Source organism: Staurois parvus, unplaced genomic scaffold, assembly GCF_062004578.1.
Source record: "Staurois parvus isolate SC_StPar_1 unplaced genomic scaffold, SC_StPar_1.0 ptg000195l, whole genome shotgun sequence".
Taxonomy (NCBI): Eukaryota; Metazoa; Chordata; class Amphibia; order Anura; family Ranidae; genus Staurois; species Staurois parvus.
In genome coordinates this window covers 5,343,006-5,363,159 of record NW_028317991.1, presented here as the reverse complement: position 1 = coordinate 5,363,159, position 20,154 = coordinate 5,343,006, and the positions used below count along the sequence as shown (strand labels likewise).

The window sequence follows — 20,154 nt, the reverse complement described above, 5'->3', positions numbered from 1 at the left end:
CTGGAAGTGGTTAAATTAGGGGCCGTTCACACTGCCCACACACTAACCCCCAGTTCACATCTGTGTGGTCGTGCGGGCCGCGATTTACATGGGCACGAGAGCCTATACATGTGAATGGACTCCTGTGCCCCGGGACATGCAGGGAAGAAATCTATATTTCTATATCTACTTTGGAAATCGCAGCCCGCGCAGGAACCGAGGTGCCCAGTACGGTTGCCATATCCAGTGCGGGTGGCGTACCATTAGAATTAATGACACCCGCCAGTGGGTCCCGCATTCCTGTGTGTGGGTGGTGCAGCTGCAGGTATTTGTGCAGGTCCCGCATCGGCACCACCCACACAGATGTCAACCGAGGGTAAACTGAATGGGTTTGGTGTGTGGGCAGCCGTCCATTCCGGCTGCAGCCAGCCAGCGGTACAAGGCAGAGTGATGCACATTTTACCGCATCACACAGCTCATTTGTCTTCTTTTTGTTTTGTGTGAACTTAATGTGAAGAACACAAAGTGACGTGTCAGAGCATGTCCCCAAAAAAGCAGCACAGTGTGATCAGCTGCTGCACAGTGACATGCAGTGTCTTCCTGTGTGCTACGAAAAAATGCAGCATGTCTGCATTTTACTGTGGCTCCAGGCTGCACTGCAGTGTGAACAGGGCACATAGAAAACAACCACACGACTGGCGTTCTTCCCGTACAGAACAATTAGGCGATCTCTGAAAACCTATCTCTTCAGGGAAGCCTATCCTGCCCTCAGCTAATATGGAATCTTCTATTCAAGGGCGGACTGACAACTCATGGGGCCCCCGGGCAATAAGGGATCATGGGGCCCCTGTGTCCATGCCCAAACTCTAAAAAGCCTATGAAAAAGGTACCAGGGGCATCTCATGGGGCCCCCTACTGAGCCCGGGCCCTCGGGCAGTGCCCGACTCTCCAAATGGTCAGTCCGCCCCTGCTTCTATTCCTACTACCAGTCCATCCCCCACAGTTAAAACCTTTTGTACCACCAGCCCCTCCCTCTTAGATTGTAAGCTCCCAGGATCAGGGCCCTCCTATCCCTCTTGTATTGACCTGTATTGTTGCTGTATTGTCTCCCATTATATTGTAAAGCGCTGAACAAACCGCTATATAAATCCTGTATAATATGTAACAAGGTTAGCTCGGCAGCGGGTGTGTGTGACCCCCTGGATGGGTGCACAACACAAAAAGATAGGCACAGCACAACAATAGTGGAGGTGAAAACAAACAGGTGCAATTTATTTACAATATTTACAGAAAAAATGATAAACCAAAAAGAAACATCAAAATAAATCCTGGCCAACTTGGCTACTTACTGCAACAACAGCTTTTCCCTAGCTACCCACTAGGTACAGCCTGCTGCTATACCTAGTTGCTAGTACTGGGAGGTTAGCCACACAGGCTTTGGTCTCTCTGCACACAGATAACAGGTCAGCTCCCCAGACAGTTCAGGCACAGATCTGGTTCCAGGGTGGAGCCACTCCCTAAGCACTCTGGGAAGCTTTATACAGGTGTTAATGAGCCCACTACCTTCAGCTGGGCTCATTATCTCAGTGCTGAAGGACTCAGCACTTCCCTCTAGTGGTACAAATCCCCATAAACCCTGAACCTCGGACAAATATATCGTCCATCCAGGACGCAACCAGGTGATTTCACCTGCCTACTGTCACATACCCCCCCCTCTTGTTTCAACCTTGGGGTTGTAACACCAGTAGCCAGGCAGGCGTGTACCCGGGATAAAGCATCCACATTTCCCATCTGAACACCAGGGCGATGCTTTACCGTGAAGGTAAATTCCTGTAGGGCCAGAAACCACCTATTTACCCTTCTATTGGTCTCCTTATTTTGAGCCATCCATTTCAAGGGAGCGTGATCGGTGATCAGGTCAAAATGTCTGCCCAGCAGATAGTACCGAAGGGAATCTAGGGCCCACTTTACCGCTAAACACTCCTTCTCAATCGTGGCGTAATTTTCCTCGTGAGACTTTAGCTTTCGGCTGAGATAGATTACTGGGTGCTCCTCCCCCTGCCAAACCTGGGACAGCACGGCTCCTAAGCCAACATTGGATGCATCCGTCTGGACCACAAAGTCTTTTGAGAAGTCTGGTGAGTATAGGACTGGCTGGCTACATAAGGCCCTTTTTAAAGACAGGAAGGCTGCTTCAGCATCAGGGGACCACTTAACCATGACAGGCTCCTTCCCTTTTGTCAGGTTGGTTAGGGGTACTGCCATAGAAGCAAAATGGGGAATGAATCGCTGATAGTAGCCAGCAATTCCTAGAAAAGCCCGTACCTGCTTTTTGTTATTTGGGCGTGGCCAATTCTGTATTGCTTCCACTTTGTTTATCTGAGGTTTTATTACCCCTCTCCCAATAGTGTACCCCAGGTACTTGGCCTCCTCCTGTCCAATCGTACACTTCTTTGGGTTGGCCGTAAACCCAGCTTTCCGTATTGAGTCTAGCACAGCCTGAACTTTTGGCAAATGTGAGGCCCAGTCTGCGCTATGGATAATCACATCGTCCAAGTACGCTGCAGCATACTTCTGATGGGGACGAAGAATCTGATCCATTTTTCGCTGAAAGGTGGCCGGTGCATTCTGTAACCCGAACGGCATTCTTTTATACTGGAATGACCCTTCTGGGGTTACAAATGCAGTCTTCTCCTTTGCCGACTTAGCTAGGGGAATTTGCCAATAACCTTTCGTCAAGTCTAGTGTTGTCATGTACCGGGCTGCTCCCAGTCGGTCGATTAGTTCATCTATCCTTGGCATGGGGTAGGTGTCAAATTTTGTAACTTTATTCAACTGTCGAAAGTCGTTACAAAATCGCCAGCTCCCATCTGGTTTGGGCACCAACACTATGGGGCTGGACCAGTCACTTTGGGACTCCTCTATCACCCCCAAATCTAGCATTCTCTGTACTTCCCCACGTATTGCCTCCCGTCGAGCCTCTGAGATTCTATAGGGTTTCAGTTTTACTCTTTCACCCGGTGGGGTGATAATGTCATGCTCCACCCCCGAGGTTTGTCCCGGCAGCTCAGAAAAAACCTCTGTGTTGCGGAGCACAAACTCTTTAGCCTCCTGTTTTTGAATTGTAGACAACGTGACTGCTATTCCAACCTCCGGAACCAAGCAGTTAGATGGCGCTGGTGACAAACCCTCAGCAACTAGGGATTCCCTGTCCCTCCAGGCCTTTAGCAGATTAATGTGGTAGATCTGCTCCGGTTTCCGCCTTCCTGGTTGTCTGACCCTGTAATTCACCTCACTCACTTTCTCAATCACCTCGTATGGGCCATGCCATTTGGCCAGGAATTTGCTTTCAACCGTAGGGATTAGCACTAGCACTCTATCTCCTTCAGCAAACGACCTGGTCTGGGCCCCCCGATTGTACACCCTCTGCTGCGCTAACTGTGCTTGGGACAAATGTTCCTTTACGATAGGCATGACCTGGGCAATTCTATCTTGCATTTGGGCGACGTGCTCAATCACACTCCGATGGGGAGAACTCTCACTTTCCCAAGTTTCCTTGGCGATATCTAACAGCCCCCTTGGGTGTCTCCCATAGAGCAACTCAAATGGTGAAAACCCTGTGGAGGACTGGGGTACCTCCCGGATGGCAAACATCAAATAGGGTACTAAATAATCCCAACCCCTTCCATCCTTATCTACCACCTTCCTTAGCATTTGTTTCAGCGTTTTGTTGAACCTTTCCACCAACCCGTCAGTTTGGGGATGATACACAGAGGTGCGCAACTGTTTTACCTTGAACAGTTTGCACAGCTCTTTCATCACCCGGGACATAAAGGGGGTTCCCTGGTCCGTCAGCAGTTCCTTTGAAATACCCACTCGGCTGAAAACGAGGAATAGCTCCTTAGCTATTGTCTTGGCAGAGGTATTTCGGAGTGGAATTGCTTCTGGATAGCGGGTGGCATAGTCGAGTATGACCAACAGGTACTGATGCCCCCTAGCGGATTTCACCAGCGGACCTACCAAATCCATGGCAATCCTTTCAAAGGGGACCTCAATGATGGGAAGAGGTACCAGTGGACTACGGAAATGGGGCATAGGGGCCGACGTCTGACACACAGGGCAAGAGGAACAGTAATTTTCCACCTCCTTAATGACCCCAGGCCAATAGAACCGCTGCAGTACTCTTTCCCGTGTTTTCTCCGCCCCCAAATGACCCCCAAGGATGTGTCCATGGGCCAACTCCAACACCAACTTCCTGTAAGGTCTGGGCACCACCAGTTGCTCAATGGTTTCTTCTGCCCCCTGAGCAACTCGATAGAGTAGGTCCCTTTCCACAAGGAAGTATGGATAAGCAGCAGTTTTCTCAGGACTCACTAGTTGGCCATCTACTTTTACTACATTTTCCCGGGCCTTTATCAGCGTGGGGTCTTTCAGCTGTTCGGTGGCAAAATTTTCCCTATGCACCTCTAAGTCCGAGAAATCCACAACCGGCAGATTTTCATCTGAGGAGGCGGGCTCCTCCCCAGTTCCTTGGGTCTCCCCAGCTAGTACCGACAAGGGGAACTTGGGAGAGACCTCACCACACTCAGACGCTTTCTGGGATTCACCTTCCTGGTCTGCAGGGGAGACAGTGGGGGGGTCAGAACAATCCCAGAGTTCCCAGAATTTTGGAAAATCCCTCCCCACAATGGCATCATGTGGTAAATGAGGTACCAATCCTACCTGATGAGACAGGTTACCTTTGGGGGTCTCAAAAAACACAGTAGCCACGGGATACTCCCTAGTGTCCCCATGCACACAAATCACTGCCACCTTTTTATGCCCAGAGACCTTTGTAGTGACCATCTCCTCTCTTATCAAGGTTACCAGGCTACCTGAATCCAGCAACCCCACAATATTATTTCCATTAACAGTCATTTTGCACAAATGTTTCTCAGTGCCCGGGCTGGCCGTGCATACCACTGTCGCAAACAGCGACTGACGTCTATTGCTCAGAAAGTCACACTGCATAGGCTCATCCACCACTGGGCAATTGGCTGCAATGTGTCCCTCTTGCCGGCAGCGGTAACAAATAATTTTTTTCACCGCTTCTTGCGGCCTTGGCCTTCCTGGCCGCTCTTGCCAGACATTGGGTAATACTCCCACCCTCTCACTCTCTCCACCCTCACCCCTTGTAGTCATCTTACCCACCGCTGGGGATGGTCTGGTCTTAGGGTGGAAAGTCCGTGAGTCTCTGGAAGAAGAGGTCAGGTTCTCAGTAGCCAAGTATCTCTCCACTAGATCCACCAGCTTGTCTGCAGTTTCTGGGTCTCCATGGCGGACCCACTTTTGAATAGTATTAGGCAGAGACCTTAGGAACCGATCCATGACGACACGTTCCACAATTTTTGGGGCGGTCAAAGTCTCTGGCTGCAGCCACTTCCTGCTCAGGTGAATGAGATCATACATCTGTGACCTGGGAGGTTTCCCAAGCCGAAAAGTCCAATTATGTACCCGCTGAGCACGGACAGCGAGGGTAACACCCAACCGGGCCAAAATTTCCACTTTTAGCAAATCATAGTTTTTGGCTTGGTCAGGCTCCAGGTCATAGTAAGCTTTTTGCGACTCTCCAGTTAATAATGGGGCCATCAATCCAGCCCACTGTTCTTTAGGCCACTTTTCCCTTTCAGCAGTCCTTTCAAAGGTGGTTAGAAACACCTCTGGATCATCCTCTCCAGTCATTTTTGGCAATAAACGGCCCACAGAAAATGATGGTGTTTTACCAGAATCATCACCAGCCTCAGTCTGCTGCCTCTGCTGGAGCTGCTTCAAAACAGCCTCAATTTGTTTCTGGTGTTTCTGGTCCTGTTGCACCAGCAATTCCCTATGGCGGACCTCTGCTTGTTCCAAGGCCTTCTGCTGGGCTGCAATGCTCTGCTGGAAACTTGCATTTGCCTGCTGTTGATTGGCATTTGCCTGTTGTTGATTGGCATTTGCCAGAGCCAACTGTCTGATTATCTCCTCCATGCTGGCCTTTAGTTACCACAACTGCCCGCCGTCCTCCACCATATGTAACAAGGTTAGCTCGGCAGCGGGTGTGTGTGACCCCCTGGATGGGTGCACAACACAAAAAGATAGGCACAGCACAACAATAGTGGAGGTGAAAACAAACAGGTGCAATTTATTTACAATATTTACAGAAAAAATGATAAAACAAAAAGAAACATCAAAATAAATCCTGGCCAACTTGGCTACTTACTGCAACAACAGCTTTTCCCTAGCTACCCACTAGGTACAGCCTGCTGCTATACCTAGTTGCTAGTACTGGGAGGTTAGCCACACAGGCTTTGGTCTCTCTGCACACAGATAACAGGTCAGCTCCCCAGACAGTTCAGGCACAGATCTGGTTCCAGGGTGGAGCCACTCCCTAAGCACTCTGGGAAGCTTTATACAGGTGTTAATGAGCCCACTACCTTCAGCTGGGCTCATTATCTCAGTGCTGAAGGACTCAGCACTTCCCTCTAGTGGTACAAATCCCCATAAACCCTGAACCTCGGACAAATATATCGTCCATCCAGGATGCAACCAGGTGATTTCACCTGCCTACTGTCACAAATAATAATAATAGCAGTCACCGTACTATGTGTGAACAGGTACCTAGAGCTTGTTCACAGCATGTCTGTTTACTGCACAACAACACACACGGCGTGATGTGAACATAGAAACAACTGTTACCTCTGTGCCCTGTTCATGCTATACATGTGTGGAGGTGTCGCACAAGTCGCACAATTTCAAAGTCGAATCGGTGTGACTAGGACCTATGTGTGTTAAAAAGAAAAAAGGTATTTATATTTTTTAAATAAATACACAAGTGTTTAATCTTTCATGTCTATTTTTTACAGGATGGGTTATTATAAAGATGAGGGTTCACATGTAGTTTAAATGCCGCTTCACACTGGAATAACACAGGAGCACGGACTATGTTCCTTTGTGATTCCTGTGTGATGAGATTTTTAGTCCTTTTATTTGAATGGGCTGAAATCACACTGGATCGCAACAAAAGTAGCACATGCACTACTTTTAAAAATGCACTGCAACCGGATCGCATGGACCATGGTACTGCGGTGCAGGCAAAAGCACTGCATTTACAATCTGAGTTTGGGATGTTGAAATCTCCAATTTCCAAGTCACACCCTATTGTCCGCAGTTAAAGTAGTGATATCGGTGCGATTTGGATTTGGTCGGAGCCACACCGATTTTTAAAGTAGTGCATGCATTACTTCGGGTGCGACTTCCATAGACATCTGAGCAGATGTGTTGCAAGTCGCACCTCAAGTTGGACTGACTTCAGACTATGAAATCATGTGACTTCACTGGAAGTTGCACGATTTTAAAGTTGGATTGATGTTACCGGGACCTTTAAGTGGTCGTAAAACCTTACATATACCCAGTGAAGTGATACACAGAGATGAAACAAATCCTCCTACGTAAGTTGTGCCTGTTTACCTGCTGTCTTCTCCTCTCTACATCCATTCAAAATGCTGAATTTATAAAGCTTGCCTAAGACCCCAGTCGCACTGGCACCATGAGACTTGCAAATCACATGCGAAGTTGCACCCTATTGTCCGCAATGAAAGCGTTCATATCGGTGAGGTTCCGACTTTGTTTCTAAAGTTGTTCATGCACTACTTTTGGTGCGATTTGCATAGACATCTGTGTCAGATGTCTTGCAAATCGCACCTGAAATCGGCAAGTCCCCCGACTTTGAAATCTTGCGACTTCACAGTAAGTTGCACAATTTCAAAGTCGGCCTTGATGTGACCGGGGTGTAAGAGTTCCGAAAAAAGGGGGCAGAGAGCTAAAATTACACTCCGCAGAGCTCAGTGAGGAGAGTACTGAGAGCCGATCGTAGGAAAGAGACACCCCCCTTCTACACATATCATAGGAACAGAGCTGAGGCTGTCAATGTGTTGGACGTCCCTCCTCTGTCACCATTATTCTCTTGGTGTCATGAAAACTTGTCAGAAGTGATAGTAGAGGAAGGAAAGCAGCAGACAGAAATGACACTTTGTGCTCTCAATAGAGACATGTACACACTATAAAACAGCGGTTCTCAACCTGGGGGTCGAACGACTATTTCACAGGGGTCGCCTAAGACCATCGGAAAACACATATTTCCGATGGTCTTAGGAACCGAGACACCGCTCCTCTCTCCGTCACCAGGCAATGTGTGGAGCTTAGAGAGCAGGAACCGAGCGGCAGCTCGAAGATCAAAGAAGATCAAGTGAGGGAGCTGCTGGAGCGAGTGAAGAAGAGAGTGGCCAGAGAAGGAAGACAGCTGACCGGTAAGTGTCTGTACCGTGCAGATGGTTCTGCTGCAACCATGTATGCTGGCTGTAGATGGGAGAGGGAGGGAGGGAGCGAGCCCAGGCTGGAGCAGGGGTCAGCAAGGTAAGTATCATTGGTGTCAGTGGGAGGAATAGTGCCCCATCATTGGTGTCACTAATTATGGGGCACTATTCCCCCCCTCACTGACACCAATGATGGGACACTATTACTCCTCCCACTGACACCAATGATGGGGCACTCTCCCCCCCCACTGACACCAATGATGGGGCACTCTCCCCCCCCACTGACACCAATGATGGGGCACTATTCCCCCCCACTGACACCAATGATGGGGCACTATTTCCCCCCTACTGACACCAATGATGGTACACTATTCCCCCCCCCCACTGACACCAAAGATGGGACACTATTACTCCTCCCACTGACACCAATGATGGGGCACTCCCCCCCCCCACTGACACCAATGATGGGGCACTATTCCCCCCCACTGACACCAATGATGGGGCACTATTCCCCCCCTCACTGACATCAATGATGGGGCACTATTCCTCCCACTGTTACCAATGATGGTTCACTATTTCTCCCACTGACACCAATGATGGGGAACTATTCCTCCCACTGATACCAATGATGGGGCACTATTCCTCCCACTGACACCAATGATGGGACACTATTCCTCCCACTGATACCAATGATGGGGCACTAGTCCTCCCACTGACACCAATGATGTGGCACTAGTCCTCCCACTAACACCAATGACGTGACACTAGTCCTCCCATTGACACCAATGATGTGGCACTAGTCCTCCCACTGACAATGCTTGGACCAATGTAAGCATGCATATTCCATACCTCTCAAGGAATGCAAAGTGTTCTCTGATTGGACGAGGTGGAGAAAGGCGGGGCAGGTAATGATATCATTTTCAGCTCCTCCAGTAAGAGAAGGCTTTGTATTTATTGAAAAATAAAAGGTGTTGCCTGAATGGCACCCATGCTAAGTGAGGAACCCCCTATATTCACTATGCAGCAGGGCAGCTGCTCCGTACAGATCCTGAAGACAGCGAGGGTCCCTGTAGTAGCGTTGACTACTACAGATCTTCCACAGGGATCACCAGGTATGCAGTATGCAGACAGGCAATGACGCCTCTCCTGCTTGCAGGCCCCCTCTGGTATTGTGCTGCATTCACCCTGGGCTGTGTACAGGCAGCCTATAGAGATGGATGAAGACACAGCAGCTGCACAGACAGCATATCAAAATATGCAGGGAGGGTGCAGGAATCTGAACGCACACTGTGTGCACCTGGGATTCAGCTTTAGCCCCGTTCGCATTGATGCAACCTATCATGCGATTTGACCGTTCAAATCACACAAGTCGCATCCAATTATCAGCAAAAGGAGTGTTATGGCAATTAACGCCAATGCCCCCCAACCTCACCTGAAGCCTCTGACCCCCTCTTGTAGCATGTCCGCAGTCTCTGCCCCCTCTTGTAGCATGTCTGCAGTCTCTGACCCCCTCTTGTAGCATGTCGGCAGTCTCTGACCCCGTCTTGTAGCATGTCTGCAGTCTCTGACCCCCTCTTGTAGCAAGTCTGCAGGCTCTGACCCCCTCTTGTAGCATGTCGGCAGTCTCTGACCCCCTCTTGTAGCACGTCCAGAGTTTCTGACTGTCTCTTGTAGCATGTCCGCACTCTCTGACCCTCTCCGGTAGCATGTTTGCAGTCTCTGACCACCTCTTGTAGCATGTCCGCAGTCTCTGACCCCCTCTTGTAGCATGTCTGCAGTCTCTGACCCCCTCTTGTAGCATGTCTGCAGTCTCTGACCCCCTCTTGTAGCATGTCCGCAGTCTCTGACCACCTCTTGTAGCATGTCTGCAGTCTCTGACCCCCTCTTGTAGCATGTCTGCAGTCTCTGACCCCCTCTTGTAGCATGTCCGCAGTCTCTGACCCCCTCTTGTAGCATGTCCGCAGTCTCTGACCCCCTCTTGTAGCATGTCCGCAGTCTCTGACCACCTCTTGTAGCATGTCTGCAGTCTCTGACCCCCTCTTGTAGCATATCTGCAGTCTCTGACGCACTCTTGTAGCATGTATGCTGTCTATGACCACCTCTTGTAGCATGTCTGCAGTCTCTTACCCCCTCTTGTAGCATGTCTGCAGTCTCTTACCCCCTCTTGTAGCATGTCTGCAGTCTGACCCCCTCTTGTAGCATGTCCGCAGTCTCTGACCCCCTCTTGTAGTATGTCCGCAGTCTCTGACCCCCTCTTGTAGCATGTCTGCAGTCTCTGACCCCCTCTTGTAGCATGTCTGCAGTCTCTGACCCCCTCTTGTAGCATGTCCGCAGTCTCTGACCCTCTCTTGTAGCATGTTCGCAGTCTCTGACCGCCTCTTGTAGCATGTCCGCAGTCTGACCGCCTCTTGTAGCATGTCCGCAGTCTCTGACCCCCTCTTGTAGCATGTCTGCAGTCTCTGACCACCTCTTGTAGCATGTCCGCAGTCTCTGACCCTCTCTTGCAGCATGTCTGCAGTCTCTGACCACCTCTTGTAGCATGTCAGCAGTCTCTGACCCCCTCTTGTAGCATGTCTGCGGTCTCTGACCACCTCTTGTAGCATGTCCGCAGTCTCTGACCCTCTCTTGTAGCATGTCTGCGGTCTCTGACCCCCTCTTGTAGCATGTCCGCAGTCTCTGACCACCTCTTGTAGCATGTCTGCAGTGTCTGACCCCCTCTTGTAGCATGTCTGCAGTCTCTGACCACCTCTTGTAGCATGTCTGCAGTCTCTGACCCCCTCTTGTAGCATGTCGGCAGTCTCTGACCCCTCTTGTAGCATGTCTGCAGTCTCTGACCCCCCTCTAGTAGCATGTCTGCAGTCTCTGACCCCCTCTTGTAGTATGTCCGCTGTCTCTGACCATCTCAAGTTAATATTCTTTGACGAAGCCTATGTTCAGATCTGTGCTCCCTCCCCTGCCTGTGTCTGTGCAGTTGCTGCATCCACTTCTATGGGCCGCCTGCACACAGCTCAGAGGTGGATGCAGATGACAGCGGCTCAGCGCCCATCTGAATGAGAGACAATAACTGCCAGTGAGTGATGAGGCAGGGGAGGATCTAAGAGAATCCTGATAAACACAATCCCCTGCAAGGGATGGGAGGGGTGTGGCTGCGCACTGCTCTCAGGATTCTGATTGGCTTCTGATCCAACATAGAAATTTAAGACAGAACTTTTAGAGGACAAGACTTTCAGGCTAGGCTCACATCTGTGCAGGTTGCGGTTGGCACATTTTGGAACATGTGTTTTCGATGATTATTTTTATGCATTTTTTTTCTTTTTAGCGAATAGGAAAGTATGACAGATCTGTTCATGTAGTGCGACTTTAACACTCTCTGGCACCTAAGTAGCATAAAAGTGGCATCAAAGTAGTGGAGGAACCTCTATGTGCCAAAGCCATGTTACGGTTGGGGTAAATGTTGGGGTTAACTACTTCCCGTCCAGCCCATGTATATAAACGGCCAGATGGGAGCAGTGCAGGGGCGGGTGGCCGTTTATAAATGGCCTCCCTACTCCCTGCTTGTGCACGCTCCCTAGGAGCATGCAGTACCGCGATCTGGTGCCCGCTGTGTCCTCCGGACACAGTGGAAACCGATCGTTGTACGGGACCTCTGTGTGAGGTCCCGATCATGTGATCACTGATTGGCCAATCAGTGATCACATGCAGAGTAGTAAGCAAGATGTCACTTGTGATATCATTGCTTACTACGTGTGAAATCAGTGAACGATCACAGAGGTCACATTGTACAAGGCTATTCACAACAGCCTTGTACCATGTAACAAGCTGTGACCAATCACAGCTCACTCAGTAGAGAATGCAGCCAGAGAGGAGAAATGATTGCTGTTACAGCCTTTATGGGTGTAAAAGCAATCAGTGTAAAAACAAAATCTTCATCATCACCCACAAGTAGTACAGTGTCACCATGGTGACACTGTACTGCTAGGGTGACAGTATGTAAAAAAAAAAAAAAATAATAATAATAATATAAAAAAATTAAAATGTAAAAAAAAATATTTAAAAATTATCATTTTTGCTTATAAACTAATTTTGGTTTTTTAACTAAAAAGATAACAGAATACATTTTGGCCAAGATTTATGATGAAATAATATTTATTTGCAAAATTTTATAAGAAAAACTTTTTATTCAAAATTTTTGGACTTTTTCATTTACATTGCCAAAAAAATTAAAATCTCAGTGATGAATAAATACCACCAAAATAAAGCTTTATCTTTCTCAAAAAAAATGGAAAAAAATTCATATGGGTACAGTGTTGCATGACCGCACAATTGTCAAAGTGTGATAGCGCTGAAAGCTGAAAATTGGCCTGGACAGGAAGGGGGTGAAAGTGTCCGGACTGGAAGGGGGTAAAGGTGGCCCTTAATCATAACCCTAACATGTGACACATAAAGGTTTCTGTGCTACTTTGATGCGACTGATTCTACCTGAGTGCCACAGAGGGGTAAATTGGCATCAAAGTCGCATTACATGAACAGAACTGTCATACTTTCTTATTAGCCAAAAAAACCCCACAAAACGCATAAAAAACGTAAAACTTGTGTTTTTGGTGCGGGTCTGTTGAAGTCAATCACACACAAAGTGCAATCTGCTGCGGGAAAAATCGTCCCTGACCCTTTCCAGAAATGCCCCGGCTGAAAATGCACAGATGTGACTAAATCAAAAGGAAAGAATGGTGAATGGACTGTAGTGTGTTTCTGCAAACTGGAAAACGCACTGAAATCCGCATAAGTGTGTAGCTAGGGTTAGGGAGGGCCCAGCAGCTGAAAACCACTGCTCTGCTCTGCAGTATTCCCCTTCACTCCTCCCCCCACAGATATATAAAAGGTTATGTGAGGAGCTTACAGAAGGGGTGGAGGAGCTGGGCCAGCACAGAGAACAAAGTTTAGCCTCATAAGAGAGGGCTCTGGTGTGTAAGGGGGGAGGGACCATGCTAGGGAAGTGACTCCTCCTGGAGTAGTATGGGCAGCACAGGGGTTCGCACATCTACTTGCAGCACTGGGGTCCGCGGTTCACATCCCAGTCCCCCCCCCCGATATACTAATAGCTCGTCTCCGGTCTGTTCCCAGTATGGCATTATACAGAGAACATCCAAGATGTGATGATCGTTCTGAGACCCCCGGAGAGAAGATCTATGGAGAGATCCGCTCACAAGAAGAAGACTCATCTCCCAGCAAGTTCAATGTCACATCCCCAGAGAAGAGAAATGAATATATGGGAAGGAAAAACACAGCAAATAAATCCTGTAAAATTCTGCCTGTGTCCAAGCTCTTCCCTGCCAAGTGATCAGGTGGTGACAGGGCCTCTTTATGTTCTGTATACAGCGGGGGAGGGGGGAGATGTTGGGGGGAGGGGGGTGGGGGTAATGCTGTCTCTGACCCCAATCTCCCCTCATTGTAATGTATGGAGGGTGGGAGAGTCAGATTCTCTGCCAGGTATGCATTTCTGGCCGTGGGGAGATTTCCCCTCACTTCTGTTCCCAATGTCAGGATATGACTGGGAGGGTCACCAGCACAGGAAGTGATGCAAATCTCCATAGCGGAAAGGATGCAAAGAGCAGGAAGTGCACCTCCCTATGTGACCAGGGGGGCTGCTGTTGAGGCCCGAGTGCCATGTAATCAGAAGGCGTGGTGTTGTTTCCTGAAGTGCCATCTTGAATGCTGGCAGAAGCATTAGGCTTGAGGCAGAGTGAGGGCAAAGTGGAGGCTCAGCACTGAGTGTGTACAGAAGGAGGGATGCTGGTTCAGGTGACAGTTGTCCTACATGGATGTACCAATAGGAATAGTCATTCTAAAGGTCAGTTCACACCACATGCAGTCTAGTGTCCTGAAGAAGGGGACACTCCCCGAAAGCTTGTCCTCAAAATTGTTTGTTAGTGCAAATAAAAAAAGTATCACGGACAGTACTCAATTGTTTCTGCATCAAAAATGCATTGATAGTAAGTTACATTGTTTCCAATGTCATAGTTCACACCAGTGCGGTCAGTTCCAGAGCGTTCCAGTTACAGGAAAAAAAAGGACGTGCTGCATTTTTTTCTGCACTGAACTGTACTGGAACGCAGTAAAACACACCACAAATGCACTGGAATGCATGTGTCCTTATTTAAAGTGGAGCTCCACCCAAAAGGGGAAGCTCAACTTTAAGGACTGCTCCCCCGCTCTCTATTAAGGATTGGCACCTTTGGGGAGCTGGTACCCGAATTTGACAGATACTCGCTCCCACTTCCGGTCCAATCGCCTAGGCGATCGAAAACAGAAGGTGTCCTCCCTCCCTCCTGTAGTCTTTTACGACACGTGACAGGTCCCAGAAGACTACAGGACCATTCATGAAGCGCAGCACTACTCGCACACACTGAAGATGCCGGCCTCCTGGAATACAGGATGGCTGGTGAAACGGGGTGCGGGGGACACACCACGGGACCGAGGGACAGGTAAGTGGCTGTTTTTTAAAAGTCAGCAGCTGCAGGTTTTGTAGCTGCTGACTTTTATTTTTTGACAGGTGAGTGGAACTCCGCTTTAAGTTGAAGAAAAAGAGAGGGGGGGGGATAAACAGGAATATATAAAAATGCATCAAAAATGCATCAAAAATGCGCACACAGAAACGCATCCGGGAAGCATTTCCATGGTGTGAAGAGAAATGTTTTACTCTATGGGCACCTGCTGCACCTCTATGTATGAGCATTCCTCCCCCCATACTGATCCCCCATATCTGACTAGTCGGATCTCAGGGCCCCCACCCAGAAGTCATGGCACCCTCACATTTCTGCTCCCCACCACCCGTCTTCTTCTGGGTGACCCCCCAACTCTGCCCATCCCTCGCTCTCCCCCCTCCCCCATTCATACCATGTGGGGTGTCTTCCATTCATCTGTACAGATCAGCACAAGTTCAGCGCTGGGACACATTGAAGACACCCCACCTCATGTCACTGCCGCCCACATAGTAAAGAATGAAATGTCATTTGTGACATGTAAAGTGTAACTGTAGGCAAATGTTTTTCTCATATTGGATAGAGCAGGGAGGGATTAGAGCCCCTGATAGTTTTTAATGCCATCCGTGCCACCCTCCATGTTCAGTGCAATGATGTAAAGCAGTGGTCTCCAAACTGCAGCCCAGGGGCTGGATGTGGCCCTTTGCATGTCTTTATCCGGCCCTTGGGGCACTATTCATTTTTCTGACACCAACAATGGGGGTATAATTCTTGCCACTGACACCAACATTGGAGCACTATTCCTCCCCCTAACACCAATGATGGGGCACTATTCCTCATCCTAACACCAAAGATGGGGCACTATTCCTCCCACTGACACCACCACTAGAAGAATAATTCCTGCCACTGACACCACCAACAGAAGAATAATTCCTGTCCATGACACCAACAAAGGGGCACTATTCTTCCTATTAACACCAGTGATGGAACACTTTTCCTCACACTAACACCAACAATGGGGTACTGTTCCTCCCAGACACCAGTGATGGGGCACTATTCCTCCTACTAACACCAACAATGGGGCTCTATTCCTCTCACTGACACCAGTGATGGGACACAATCAGGGGCAGATTGACCATTTGGAAACATGGGCACTGCCCGAGGGCCAAGGGTCAGTAGGGGGCCCCATGAGATGCCCCTGGTACCTTTTTCATAGGCTTTTTTGAGTTTGGGCAAGGACACAGGGGCCCCATGATCCCCTATTGCCCGTGGGCCCCATGAGTTGTCAGTCCGCCCCTGGGCACAATTCCTCCCACTGACACCAGTGATGGGGCACTATTCCTCCCACTGAAGATGTGGCATTGTTTATTCCCTCTGCCACCAGGACATTTTCTACTCCCACTAGCCACAGTCCAGCCCCCCTAAAGTCTGAAGGATAGTAAACTGGCCCCTTGTTTAGAAGGTTTGGAGACCCCGGATGTATAGGATGCTGGGAGAAGATTGTGAGATCATGCTGTCTGAAAGCATATTATTATATCTGTCATCTATTAGAAGGGAGTCTGATTTTGCACTCTCCAGCTTTAGTAAATAAACCACTTTAAGCTGCTAAAGTATATTACAGGCTAAGCTGCAGTCACATCGTTTTGGCATCAAATAATTAGTTTGGCTCTAGCTGGCCCAAACACCATTTAGCCTCATAAGGACAAAGTACTACCCGTGTTTCCCCGAAAATAAAACATCCTCCGAAAATAAGACCTACTTACAGGTTTCCTTCTGGGTGAAATATAAGGCACCCCCCCCGAAAATAAGGCCCCCCTAGGCTCTGTCGTCTCGGAATGAAAATTAATTTACCGTAAACTGGTTGCTAGGGCCGCCCCGACTGGCGTCTAGCAACCAGTGACATTACGCGGAGTCCTGATGTCACTGCTGTGTGGAGGCGGAGCCGAGGTCGGAGTGAGCGGTGAACGCGGGGCGGGAGAGAGGAGGAGACTTTCGCAGATGCGTGTAGAAGAACAGGAGGATCAGAGCGGACGGGACGCGGCGAAGGTGGTGAGTGCTGGTCTGTCTCTGGTGACACCGCCTGATGCTCACGGCCGCCCTCATGATGACTGAAGGTTCTCAGTCAGTGGCAGACCCTGCTCCAGCCCAGGTCCAGGCCCCAGCAAGCCCAGTGACAGTCCCCAGGGGGGAAATGTCTGATAAAGGGGTGGGGGGGATGTCTGGTGAAGGTGTTCAGTGGCACAGGGGTGGGGGGAGGGGGATCACTTAAAATGACACAGGAGGATCAGAGGGGGCAATCAAAATGACACAGGAGGATCAGAGGGGACAATCAAAATGACACAGGAGGATCAGAGGGGGCAATCAAAATGACACAGGAGGATCAGAGGGGGCAATCAAAATGACACAGGAGGATCAGAGGGGGCAATCAAAATGACACAGGAGGATCAGAGGGGGCAATCAAAATGACATAGGAGGATCAAAAGGGGTTACTAAAATGGTAATTTCCTTTATTTTCATTTAACAATAAATGTGTACCGTATTCTTCTTCATGGAAAAATAAGACATCCCCTGAAAATAAGACCTAGCACATCTTTGGGAGCAAAAATTAATATAAGACACTGTCTTATTTTCGGGGAAACAGGGTATATTGCCAAAAGTATTGGACCCCCCTCCAAATCATTGGATTCAGGTGTTCCAATCCCCTCCATGGACACAGGTGTATACAATCAGCCCCTAGGCATGCAGACTGCTTCTACAAACATTTGTGAAAGAAAGGGTCGCTCTCAAGAGTTCAGTGGCTCCAAGCGTGGTCCCGTGATAGGTTGTCACCTGTGCAATGAGTCCATCCGTGACATTTCGTGGCTACTAAATATTCCACGCTCAACTGTTAGTGGGATTATAACAAAGTGGTCAATGACTTGGGGTAATGAGGGAGACTTACATTGAGCATATAAGACTGACCGTGATACCCTTTCTCAGCCTGCACTACCTCTGGCCACCACTAGAGGGAGACTCCACTCCAAGCTAGCTGGCTGACCACACACTGCCAGATATGAATCTTATACACCAGTGATGGGGAACCTTTTAGAGACCAAGTGCCCAATCTGCAACCCAAAACCCACTTATTTATCGCAAAGCGCCAACACTGCAATTAAACCTGAATACCGAGGTTTCCGTTTAGAAAGAACAACCCATACATTAACATCTTTTGTCTTAAAAGAAAAACACAATAACAGAGCTTCCACTGACCACCAGCACAAGGGGGGCAAAGTGCCACTGACCACCAGCACAAGGGGCAAAGTGCCACTGACCACCAGCACAAGGGGGCAAAGTTGCACTGACCACCAGCACAAGGGGGCAAATTTCCACTGACCACCAGGACAAGGAGGCCAGGCAGTCTTAGGGCTTGTTCAGGCAGGCGGCCTGAGAAAGTCAGTAAGCGATGGCAGTAGAGTTGCAGCTTTCACCGACCTTAAGCTACAACTGCAGCCAGATGGGATTGTACATAAAAAATGACACCTCCTGTCGTTCGGTCAGTAGAACCAAATCCAAAGGTGACTTATTCAAGTAAATTGGGCCATTGGTCCACGCCACAACCACCCTGCGACTGCATGTAATGAATGCTTGAAGCCCTGACCCTCTGAGGACGTGCATCGCACGAAACGCGTCAGGGGGGGCTACAGCTTATGGACATCTAGCCACTATATGTGGCCTACTACTTATGGTCAGTACTTTTTTGTTTACCCCCCTTTTTTTGACTATTAAACGCAAGTCAAACAGTATTACACCATGTGGCGTCCTTCATTGGGCTCTCTATGAGAGCACCATCTCCCACAGCACTTCTTTGGACCAAGGAGTTCCCTGACGCTCACACGTTCGGATGCTACTTGGCCACCTCTTCTTGCGGTGAGACAGTGGATAGGACGCAGTGCGACCTGACCAGATCCCTGATGCTGGAGAGATCTTGCAGCAGCTACTTCCTTACATGCGTTATTTTAACGCACTTCTGGTGAGTGCGCACTCTATCTGTTTTCCAGGATTCCCTCTACCTTTTACTACCATCACCCTGGGATGAGAACTTTGTACGTGCTCTCAGCACCCTTTATAGACTCAATGCACTATTCACCTTGTGGTATATCTGTTTGACCACTGATATTTATATATTTATCCTACAGAGAAATATTTTATTTTGCTTTTAGCGCTGCACCTACTTTTCTTTTATTATTATGTAATGAATGCTGTTGTGGTATTTTGGTGCGGGCTTGCAGGAGGTGACAGATGGCCACCTGCCAACTGCCATCCAATCCGGAAAACCAAGTCTACTGTGGCTAAAACCTGCAACTCTGCCTCTAAAGAAACTTCTGTACTTTTTTTCCAGCATTGAGCTTCAAGCAACACTATGCTCTTGTGTGGATGGGCACCACCAGGGCTTTTTTTCAGCGAGAACTCAGGGGAATGTAGTTCCGGCACCAATAGCATTGAATGTACGTAATGGCAAGGGGTGGTGGGGTGTACTGCAGGGTGCATTGATGCTGGCTGCTGGAGGATCTATTGTTGTTGGAGGAGATCTATTTTTGTGTATGGGGGTGTATATTGATGCTGAGGAGGTCTACTGTTGATAGTGGGGGATCTATTGTTGCTGAGGGGTGTCTTATGTTGCTGTGGGGTCATTTATTGCTGGAAAGGATCTACTGTTGAGGGAGGGGTCTATGGTTGCTAGCTGCTGGAAGATCTATTGATGCTAGCTGTGGGGAGATCTGTTGATGCTGTTGGGGACTATTTTGTTGCAGGTGGTCCATTGTTGCTGGCTGCAGGGGGTTTATTTTACTGCTTTGCTTGTTAACATTTCAAATTCCATACAAATTGATACTTGGTTTTGTATTCTCAAAGAGGACGATACTGGTAGGTAGGTAAGGGGTGGAACGCAGGGACAGTGTGGGACAGAGACAGGAAGTGACTCAGAAAGGGAGACTTCCTGCACCTATTCTATGAGAAAAAAAGCCCTGGGCACAATGCTTGTCCCCACAAAATTCTCAATTATTGTCCCACAATTGAGAGCTTCACAAACACTCAAGACACGAATCACCCGAAAGAATCATTTTGAAAAAATAAAAGAGACTATAGAGAGAAAGCTATTACTTTGTCTGAGCCGACCTTAGAGAAAACCTTCATAACAATAGTCAGAAACAACTTAGCATCCAGCAACGTGTGAGACAATAAACGCTTTGGTCACGACATGGAATGCAGAGCGGTCAGCATTACTGAAATACACCACAATATACAGAGTACAGCAGTGATCACAATATAAAGAATGTCAACATTTTAAATTCCTAATATGTGCCTGACACACATGTACTTGTATGAAA

At 48.6% G+C, this 20,154-nt stretch overlaps 1 protein-coding gene across 4 annotated transcripts in view; it reads right to left on the bottom strand.

The window, feature by feature from the left end:
- LOC149461668 (tuftelin-interacting protein 11-like) overlaps positions 1-20,154 on the bottom strand; it is a 305,597-nt gene that overhangs the window by 120,265 nt on the left and 165,178 nt on the right. For 2 of the 4 annotated variants that reach the window (XR_016312787.1, XR_016312788.1), the window contains one exon: positions 6,694-6,776. The exons of the other annotated variants lie outside the window; for them this stretch is intronic. The gene's annotated coding sequence lies outside the window, so the exon portion shown is untranslated. The remainder of the gene's footprint in view (positions 1-6,693; positions 6,777-20,154) is intronic. 4 annotated transcript variants of the gene reach the window in all.